Raw genomic sequence first — 11,880 nt, forward strand, 5'->3', positions numbered from 1 at the left:
ATGAGATATTCTTCTTGTCCACGTGGAGTCTTGTGATTACAAGCTAGATTATTTGCTCCCACAACCACTACCCGCAAACTCTAACCTCCAAACCCATCCCACAACCACCCTCCAACCTCCACCCTAGCCTGCAACCACAGCCCTTACGAACCCAAAACCCCAACATGCAATTGCCCAGACCCCCTTCCCCTCATTCCTCCCAATTTCTTCCCCCTCCTTCCTCCCACAAATTTACCGTCTTCAAGTATGGGTGGAAGGAGAGAGAGAGAGAGAGAGAGAGAGAGAGAGAGAGAGAGAGAGAGAGAGAGAGAGAGAGAGAGAGAGTTTTATTTTAAATTTTATTTCATATTAATATATGGGAGGAGGGGGAGAAGAAATCAAAAGGAATGAGGGGAGAAGAAATCGGGAGGAAATGAGGGGAGGGGGTCTAGGTGGTTGTGGGGCTAGGGTTATGGGTTCGTGAGGGCTATGGTTGCGGGTTGGAGTTTGTGGGGTGATGGGTCATGGGGGAATGTGGGGGGGGGGGGGGGGAGAAATCGGGGTAGGGAGAGTTTTTTTTATAAAACAATCTTTTTTTTATATAAATATTTTATTCAATTTAAAATTAAAATAAGAAAATGTGGGACCAATATTGCCATGTAGGCAACTAACATAGATATCTGATAAAAACCCTAATGGTGAAATCACATTATAACAAATTTAAAATACCATAGTATGCTATCATAAAAATTGAGAAGGGGTATGTTGCACCCACTTTAGTTACTTTTGGTGTTCTTAAAGTTTTTTTTTTCACCAACTCTTCTAACCTTGTTGCTAATATTCAAATTTTTTTCTTTTAATTCGTTTAATCAAATGTACATTGTTATTTTTCCTTTTTATCTGGCAATAAAAGAATTAGATATTTTTCTTAATTCTCCTTAATTCCACACCATGGATCCAAAATTTGCAATCTTTTCTGGTCTCCTTGATTATTGAACCGAATAAAAAATAAAGCTTCTTGATTTATTGTTCTGCTTGATTATTTCCTTGTTCTGCTGTGGAACTTTTTGGGATTACATTTACCAAATATTTCCTAAACCAAGAAGCCTAAATTGCATTTTGGCTTTTTTTTTTTTTTTTTTTTGTGTCGGAATCAAATTTTATTAGATAGTAGGCAAAAGCAGGATATAACAAAGTGAACTCCACAAAGTAATTCAACTAATTGCAACACAAGAAGGCATAAAACCTCCTAGATCATAACACTTAAGGAGGACATAAAGCCCAATAAAGCAAAGTGCACACAAAAGGCAGTGAATATGGAATAGGAAAATGCCATACCACCCATAACCAAACAGCAGCACAATCAACACAATCCCACACCTACCGGAGAGGAACCAGTAACCAATGCTCGAGACAGAAAATGATGGTGGACAAGCCACCAAAGCTACAACATAAGCACTTTAAAAGCAACCCCAACTGCATAAGAGTCATCAAGTAACGGAGACCCTCGTGTGGTCGAGGCACTGAAGATGGTGGTGAAGGGAAGGTGCCGAGAAATAGCCGTCAATTGTAGGAGGAGAAAATGCATATCAAGCAGTAGAGGCTCTTACAAGTAAAATCTAGAAGAGAATATTGATCAACACCACAAATGGATTGAAAACAAAAGCAGCACAAAAGGCTGAAGAGAACCGAACAACACGCTTGGTCACCTCGTTTGCCACCAAATCACAAATAGAGGTGAATCACAGATCTGAAGTAGTTTTCCAGCATGAATCAAACCTCAAATCTGCAAAACAATCAAACAAAGCAAAAAAAGGGCCGGCAACACAATAATGAAAACAATAAAACAACTGCGGCGATCACAGGGGAAACCACCCAAGCCATCAAAACACAAAGGCAATCCCCAGACAACATAGGAGCAGAACAACGAAACCACCCACACCCAACCACACATTCCTTGCAAAACAAAAGAAAATTCCAAAGTCACAACAAAAGAAAAGGGTGAGCAGGAAAAGTCAAGGAGGGAGGGAAAGAGAGGACGGGAAACATAGGAAGGAAAGGAGAGAGGGACGAGAGGAGAGGTGAGGGGCAAGGCATCATCCGCAGGCAAGGCAGAGACGGCATGAGGAGATGTAGATCGGAATAAGTAATCCACCATCGATAAAGGGGTGTGAAAAGGAAGGAGAGATGTTAGGTGGGGCGAGAAAGAGTTTCTTTCCCAGGGAAAGAGGGGCTAGATCAAAAAAGGAGGACAATTTTTAGAGTTAAATTGCATTTTGGTTGGACGTGAAAAAATTTGACTCAGACAAGATGACCTTGGGTTGACTCACAGCCCATTTCATTGCATAGTCATTATTTGAGAGAGTGAAATCCAATTCCAATAATCTTTTTGGTTCTTTTTAGTCATTGTTTAATCTAAAAATCCCTTTCATTCATGTTCAAATTTTGGTGAGAACCACATAACATAAACAATGTGAACTTGTTAATTAATATTCAGCCTTAATTCTTCCCTTTGATATCTTCGCCACACAGTTAGTTAACATTAACAAAACAGAAAGTACTTTCTAGCCAATATGAAGGACGGGAAGAATATATTTCCAATGCAATTTTGATCCTAAAAAAGAAACAAACATAAAAGTTCCACTCATAAGGTGACAAATTAGATGTGACAACAAGTGTAAGCGCATGCAACCAGAAAGCATCTGAAAACTCGAGTATCATTTTCTTATTCTACTTCTTCTATTTTTTCAGTCCGAATCATAATCAGAATCATCAAGATTCACAGAGGATCTCACTGTCCTGTGGTATCATTTTCTTATTCTTTTTTTTTTATTCTTTTTTTTATTTTTCAAGTCTGAATCAGAATCATCAAGATTCACAGAGGGTCTCACCATCCTGCGACTACCTTCATGATATCCATCATCTTCATCATCCTCCCCTTTCTTCTCACTAATTATACCTGCTAAAATGGCAGCTTAGGCCATCCCAAGAGGCTAAACTTAAAATATCCTAAATTATTGCCCAAAACCTCTCCCAACCCAAGAAAGTGAAGGGGCTAAAATTTGGAAAAACTCAAATTTGGACCCAAATACCAATCAAAGTATTGCCTGAGCCCAAAACTATTCAGTGGAGCCCACCAACAGATGGCACAACTGGTGGCTTTGTCTTCTGGCCCATCCCACGTGTCTACTCCTGGTCAAGTGACCGTTGTAATTCAAATGTCTTTTTAAAAAAATATATATATATAATAGTAATTTTTAAAAAGAAACTGGCCCACGCTTCTGGCTTTATTCCAGCTTAAAAGTGACCATTGCAATTCAAATTAATTTTTTTTTAAAATTCCAATAGTAACTTTAGATCAATGATCTATATTAAATCTAAGCTATTTTAACGGTAAAAAAAAAAAAAAATCAATGGCTGAAATTTAAATCAAACGGTCAAAATAATATTTTAAATTAATCCAAATCAAATCTAACCCCAAAACTCACTCCAAACTCTATAAATACTCACCCATTTCTCAATTAATATACCAAAAATATTTTTTCTATTTCTCAATTTATTTTTCCTTTGTCAATTTCATCAATCTCCTTTCATTCTCATACTTTTGATATCATTTCAAGCACATCATCTTATTCATTCTCATACTTTTCATATCATTTGAAGCTTTCAATAGATAACCGTGGCAAGGCCATTTTTTCCTTTATGTTTGATGATGTTATGTTTGACAATGATTCAGATGATGAACATCATCAGAGAGTGATACAAGCCTTTGTCCACCATACTTCACTGGGGAATGAAGCCACCAAACATGGTGAGACAGTAGTCAGTTGTGAGTATAAGAACCATGAGAGGGAAGATCGCCATTGCAATCTCATGTCCGACTACTTCGTTGAAAGGCCACATTTTAATACTACAGACTTTCGTAGGCAGTTCCGAATGCGGAAACAGTTGTTTTACCGCATCTTGAATGATGTTGTCAACCACGAGCCATACTTTCGCTATAAAAAAAGACGGCTCGGCTAACAAGGCCTATCCCCAGAGCAAAAGTTAATCGTTGTCTTCCATATGTTTGCTTGGGAATGCTCAGCTGACACAACTAACGAGTATTGTAGATTGGGTGAAAGCACAGCTCTTGAGTCACTCCGTAAGTTTTGTTGTGATGTTGAAGCCGTGTATGGCCAATGGTACCTCAGGTCTCCAAATCCAACTGACCTTTACAAGCTATTGCTCAAGGCAAGAAGTCAACACTTCCCAGGCATGTTAGGAAGTCTTGACTGCATGCACTGGGAATGGAAGAACTGTCCATCTTCCTGGGCATGCCAATTTACCGGTATTAAAAAAAAACCTGTTGTTGTGCTAGAGGTCGTGGTCTCGTACGACACATGGATATGACATGCCTTTTTTGGAGCGGCTGGATCCAACAATGATATCAACATTTTACCTCATTCTCCATTGTTCAATGATGTGGTACATGGAGTGGCGCCTCATGTTGAATATATTATCAATGTAAATCAATACCATTTGGGCCACTATTTGGCAGATGGGATCTACCCCCGTTGGGCTACTTTGGTGAAGACCATCTTTTGTCCTGATTTAAAGTTACTATTAGAATTTTTTTTTAAAAAGAAATTTGAATTGCAACAGTCACTTTAAGCTGGAAGAAAGCTAGCAGTATGGGCCATTCTCTTTTTTAAAGTTACTATTAGATTTTTTGAAAAAAAAGACATTTGAATTGCAACGGCCACTTGACCAGGAGCAAACATGTGGGATGGGCCAGGAAAAAAAGCCACCAACGCTGGCCCCAATGCAAGCCCCATTATCTGTTCTGATGCACATAGGTTGTGCCATCTATTGGTGGGCTTCACTGAATAGTTTTGGTCCAGGTAATACTTGAACTGGTATTTGGATCCAAATTTGAGTTTTCCTAAATTTTAGCCCCTTCACTTTTTTGGGTTGGGAGAAGTTTTGGACAATAATTTGGGATATTTTAGGTTTAGCCTCTTGCGTTAGAGATGGCATTAGAGACTCTACAGCAAATTAAGAGTTGCAAAACACTCATGACAAAGCATTTACCTTTCTTGATTAGTACAACCTCAAGTGCCCTTGTGCTGAAATCATCTTTTCCTCCCATATCTTGAAATCCAACCAACCTATCCACAACAACTCCTTTTCCAAAAAGGCAAACCTTTTGAATTCGTAAATATGAATTTTAACACAAGATCTCAATGTAAGCTGAAAGCAGCATGAACATCACCACCACATGCTCGAGGCATGTTAATACCAGTGTTTTCAAAGGCATGCGTAGGCGAGCCTCAAAGTGCACGTCAGAGCGAGGCGGGAGCAAATCACCTCAGGCTTTCCCTTATTTAGCTGTTTGCACACTTAGCACGTGCATCGACAAGGAGGCGTAGGAAGGCATGCGCTCTGCCATGTAAGGCGTGAGCTGCGCGAGGAATTTGGGCTACCTTTGGGTTTTAATGAAGCTATGCGTTTTGGGTGTTGTTTTTGTTGTAAAATAACTGGGATATGTGCGAATATTGAGCTGCACGTAAAGTAGATAAGACACAGCATTTAACGAGGTTCGGCTATGCCTACGTCCTCGGAGAGCAGCAGCAGTAACTTTTCACTATATAAAATAATATGGCTACAACTTTAGTGTTTACAATATGTGTGCTCACTGAATTCTCTCTAGGAGAATTTCTCTCTGCTCTCTTTCTCTTCACTCACTCACCCTCTTTCTTCCTCTCTTCTTTTTCTCTGAGCTCTCTCTCTTCCTTCTCTGATGGTGGTATATCAATGCAAGGGTAGAATAATGCCTTATTTATAGGCTGAGGAAATGATGCCCGTGAGTGTGCATGTGATAAGCCTCCAAACAACTTTGCTTAATTTCTTTGTGGGCCCCATAAATGTGGGCTCCACATGTTTATTCTTTACAACACTCCCCCTTGGAGACCACATGTCCCTAGATTGGTTGCCTCATTAAAACCTTGCTTGGAGAAAACCTAGTAAGGTAGAAAACTGATGGAAGGAAGAGTACAGCAATCTGTATAGCATACTTCTGGATGCTCCCCCTGATGTCTTCATGACTATCTTTTGGAGTGAGAACCTTTCAGAGTGAGTAGAGGATGTAGCCATTAACAATTCTCGTAGTTGAGTAAGTAAATATATTTCCAGTGAGCTATCTCTATGTAAATCATAGAAATTTTCAGAGTCCGCGTTTCTAACAAAACTTGGGCTATTTGTAAGTTCACTTGAAAGAATATGCCCGTACAAGGTGTTATGCGGAGATAGCATCAAATATACCTCACATCATTCCAAAATGATGGTGATGGAGTTGAGCCCTATCTGGAAAATATGATGTCCGGTCGAATATACTTCCGGAAAATCATTAAAGTGTCCAACGGATAATCCTCATAAAAATGCTTCAATACTTTCTTAGTATAAGCAAGAATCTCGTTGGCATAATGCTCGATCCTTAAATCGAGACAAATATTTCTTGAACTCTTGAGAAGCTTTAATGTGTTGCAAACACATTATAATCAATATACTCACTGATGTAATTTATGTACATTAATATTGAGTACAAATTTTGTGCTTCAGGCACATGTCATTCAGGGACTTGCTTCATGCAATTTCAATCCTTTCAAGGATTTTGTTTAAAGGGATTAAACTTTATGACACATTATATAGCTTTAACCCAGCTATTTATACATTTTTAGGGAATCACTTCAGGTGATATGCTCTGTGCATTTAATAACCCTTAAAGATAATATGTTGGTCTCCGTAAATGTGCAATAAATGGGCACAATTGAATCTATAAATACGGAGAAAACCCAACATCCCTTGTTTATGCCAAAAACATTGTGTCATACAAAGTAGGTATATTCTCCTTTTCTTTTTCAGATTCCAAAACTTCACGCGGCCTCCATTAATGTTTGTCGGCACTTTCGGCGTTTTCAAATATTATTTTCATCAAAGCCGATCTTGCTTTGCGGATTTCACGGAGCTATTTTTTTCAAAAGCACCCCGAGAATCTCGCAATTTTCCTATGGTTAATTTGAAATTCATCGGTTCTATCTATTTCTCATATTTGTGTATAAATGTGTTACTAACGAAATTTTCTTTGCAGAAGACATCCAGTTTTCTCCATACCTAGTGATGCGATATCTACTTATTTTTCTTATCAGTGAACACTCAATATGCCCGAGAAGCAAGACTATCTCTGATCATCCATTCAGGAAGCGAGACTATCACTGATCACGTTTTCGCCACATCCGGGAACTGTGAAGGCAACCTTATGCTCTAATCTCCGGAAGTTCTTCTAGACTAGGAGAAATGAGAGCTTGTTGTTTGCTCCCATCAGCTTCCTTCTTTGATTGCTGAGCTTGTTGTCTGCTCCCACCAGCTTCCTTCCTTGATTGCTTACCTTATCTTGCAATCAACATCACAATTTTTTTTTGCATTTTTTCTCTTTTTGTAACTCTCTGTTTATAAGAGATTTTATTTCTTTAGAATGAACATCTGAAGAAAGAATCCATGAAGTGATCCTAACTCTGAGAGTTATTTGTTTTAACAGAGGCAAAAGAGTTGTGATTTTTGCTCTTGCAGGATATAACTAGATTATCAAGCGCTACATTATATTTACTGGGCCGATACGAGCTTGAATGATACTTGAGAAAAGTTTCTCCCACCTAAGGATGTAAGCAATACTTGTGTTATTTTATGCTTATATACTTATTTGATATTTTATCTTGAAAGGTAACCAAATGAGGAGATAAGTCTGTTCCAAAAGAATGGCTTGTATGTATCCATGAATTATTAATGCAAATTTTACAGATTGCAAGTTGGATACATTAATAATACACTGCACAGATTAAAGTCCCATAAGAACAGAATATGAGTATAGCAGTGATCAATATGATGCACGTCTGTCGCGTAGCAAATAATATGGATTGAAGTCCCAAAAGGACAATCATTTAACATGTCAATATTGATATTGTGCACGCCTAATGCGTAGCAAATTATATGGGTTAAAGTCCCATAAATTAATTGACATGTATATATTAATCTGTGACAAATTATATGGGTTCTGAATGTTCCAACTCCCAAAATGGAGATTATCTACGCCCTACTGTAAAATAACGCTCCATTGGAGGTTATAATCCACATTCTCACATAATAAAAGCCCCATGAAGTGGCTTGGGTACCCAAAAGCAAAGAAATGCTTATAATTGATGCATGCACGTGCAAATGAGAATGATGGGATCATGAATTGATGAGTGACAATTTTTGATTTTGGAGTAGCTACTCAAATCATCAATGGGCTGTGTTGATTGGAACCACGTTCAATTATTAAATGTCGACAATATCATTGGCCGAAATGGACTGAGGTAATTCCATTATAGATAAGAATGAACGTGAAAGAACAAACCCACAGTACGAACCCCAAAATTTGTCAATTGTTGTAAAGAATAAACATGTGGAGCCCACATTTATGGGGCCCACAAAGAAATTAAGCAAAATTGTTTGGAGGCTTATCACATGCACACTCACGGGCATCATTTCCTCAGCCTATAAATAAGACATTATTCTACCCTTGCATTGATATACCACCATCAGAGAAGGAAGAAAGAGCTCAGAGAAAAAGAAGAGAAGAAGAAATAGGGTGAGTGAGTGAAGAGAAAGAGAGCAGAGAGAAATTCTCCTACAGAGAAAATTCAGTGAGCACACATATTGTAAACACTAAAGTTATAGCCATATTATTTTATATAGTGAAAAGTTACTGCTGCTGCTCTCCGAGGACGTAGGCATAGCCGAACCTCGTTAAATGCTGTGTCTCATCTACTTTACGTGCAGCTCAATATTCGCACATATCCCAGTTATTTTACAACACTTGTTTTAAACTTTTTTGTTTTTTGTTTTATCCAAAAGTTATTATTTGGCTTAACAAATCATTTCTCACTCCTACCCAATACAATCAAACAGACCTAAACCCAAAGTCATTCTTCTCAGCTGCATATCTATTCAGCTCTAACCTTCCTCTCAATTTAGGAACCAGCCTCCCTCTCAATTGAATGACCAATTGAGTTTTAAGATTGACTATTATAATTATTACTTATATTTAATTATATTTGATTGATTATTAAGCTTCAATGGAAACTAATGGTTCAGTTTAATTATATTGTATTATTTATCAATGTTCTTATAAAAATAATTCATGTCTCAAAAGGCCTATGCCTTGCCTTACGAGACCAAAAACGCCTTGCATCTACACCTCGCCTTTCAAAACATTGGTTAATACACAAGTTGCCAAGTGTGAATGTTCAAATGATTGTGATCTTAGTACAGTTTCAGCTTTCTTTGCTCTCCTGGCTTTTTGTTTAAGAGCCACCACATGCTGAGATGCATCTTAAATACTGGAAATGGGGAGGTATATAGATATAATAGTTATGATGGAGATGGCTTAACCTGAAGATTATGACACAAGGCAAAGTTTTGACCCCTATCTTGGTGATGAAGAACGGCGCATTCTGCGTTTCATTTTCAAATCGTCAATTCCCCATTCTAAAGCTTTCCAACTAAATGACTGAAATGCAAGGTTGCAACAAGTAGTATCAACCCGAGCAAACACTAAACGCGGCACCAATTATAAGAACTCAAGACCATATTGAAGTTTATACTGACCTCTGCATCCAGCTTGATGAACTTGGTATCAACATGCTTTGAAGCAAGGGTCTTCAAATGCTTATCCATTATCCTAAAAAGTATACAAAAAATTCGGTCTAATTGCTATATTTAATCACACAGAAATTTTGAAATAAGCCTGCAATATCATGTTAAAAACAAAAGCATACACAAAGATAAAATCACATGATATGGATTAGAAAAATCTAAAAAATTGAGCCGAGGCAAGTGTTGGACACTCTGACCTTAAGACGAATTATGCCCCACACAGGTGCTTATGGTTACTGGAGCTTGCCTCCCAAGATACGACGACTCCTATCCTTGTGAAAGAAGCACTACAATTCACAAGGACCCTTAGAACAAGATTATGGAAACTCTCTCATAGACTATAAGTGACTATACGATGACTCTGTATAGAAGTGGATATACAAAGACTGAAAGAAATTCTTTTTACAAGAAGACTACTCTATTTATAGATGCTAAAGAGCCCTTTCCCAAGGGGTGTGTCCCAATCTGAAAGCCAACCAATGCATCCTTGGATAAACAGATGCATTGATACCTTTCAGAAATCAGCAAAGGACACCATGGTCCAAGACTCTTACTAATTTCCATTCAAATAAGAAAATTAATATTAATTCAAATCAATTTTCCAACAAAAAGAACCAGGTATTCATTTTGAAACACAATCCCTCATCCCTGTTTATGAATGTTACGGATTCTAGAGTAAGACGCTTACTTGCATCTATAGAACTCCTGGTGATAGAAGTGGCAGATGGCTTTTTCAGTCCCAGTAACTTCACCTAAAAAATCCCCTTCAGTCCCTATATTCTCCATGCCCTTTCCTCTTTAAAGCTTCTCTCTTCTCAGCTTCTTTCTATTCAAATTCCAAACCAAACCCTCTAAACATAAGCACAAAACCATGAAGAATTCCACATACCCACATTAACAAACCATGAAAAAATCGAACCTTTAGAGCAGCAATCCGATCCGCATGCAATTTTTCAAGCTCAGGATCCTACCCACCACCCAATGCACATAAAAATCATTGCTACGAAAATTGAAAGTGCATGAAAGATGCAGAGAAATGAATTGAACTCAGAACTTACATCCATCAACTCGTCAAGGTCGACTTCCTGGTTGACAGAGCTCGTGGCCGGTGCCTTTTCATTGGCAAGCAATTCCTTCTGGTAATTGCGAGCTGCGGCGGCCATTACATTTCCAAAGGCTAGATTTTGGGAAAGTGGATTTCACTGAAGCTGGATCCATTTTTCCTGGAAACGAAAATTCTTCAACTCCGACACTTAATTATACTGTTCTCCAAAACCGGACGCCGAACCGAAGCCCTCGGTGGAGGATTTTCCAGCACGGACGCCGAACCAATACCTTCAATTACTGAAGCCCTAACGAAAAGTTCGGTGTGTGCTTTGGTTTCTGTTTTCACGCGGAGGCTTCTCTTGTCTTTGACCGGATCTGGCGACGGAAGAAGGAGGAAGGAGGAAGAGGAAGAAGAAGCAGAAGAAGTAGAGAAGGAGATGAGGGAAGACGAAGAAGAGGAGATATGACTGAGAGAGAAGAAAATGAGGGAAGAAGATGATGGCATCGATCTTTTCAAAGTATAGTGAGACTGAGAGTGGAAAATTTAAGGGTGTATTCAATTGAAATCTTAAAAAACAATTTAAGGATAAAAAAATATTCAGTGAATTTAATCAGAAAGTAATTAATTATCTATATTTATATATCTATATATATAAGAGATATTTAGTGATATACCCATTTCTAGCACTAATATTATAAATAAACCCTACACAATTGAATTCCTATAAACAAACCCAAAAAAGACTCAAAAAATGATAGCTGGCCTTATTGAATTTAATATTGATTATTAAATTACTTTGATGCCCTATTGAGTGCTTTGGGTATTTTTATGAGATTTTGGGGTTGGGCTTATTTTAAGAAATTGATGGCAGTTTTGTAATTTATAAGAAGTTAAAAACTTTTTTGTTATGTTGTAAATGGGCTTTGGGTGTGTTTCTAAAGTCCATTTTATATAGGATATTTTTATAATTTGGACCCCCATATTGGGTATAATAGTGAATCTCCCTATATATAAAGCAAAATGCAGAGAATAGTGAAACATTCAAAATACCAGAAAATGCCCTTTGTTAATTCAAACATTAAGAATTAAAATTATTAATTAAATGAGGATAATATAATAAA

At 37.8% G+C, this 11,880-nt stretch overlaps 1 pseudogene; it reads right to left on the reverse strand.

Moving 5' to 3' along the window:
• On the reverse strand, nt 1,166-11,325 carry LOC18775802 (annotated as a pseudogene).

Source organism: Prunus persica, chromosome G5 (assembly GCF_000346465.2).
Source record: "Prunus persica cultivar Lovell chromosome G5, Prunus_persica_NCBIv2, whole genome shotgun sequence".
Lineage (NCBI taxonomy): Eukaryota > Viridiplantae > Streptophyta > Magnoliopsida > Rosales > Rosaceae > Prunus > Prunus persica.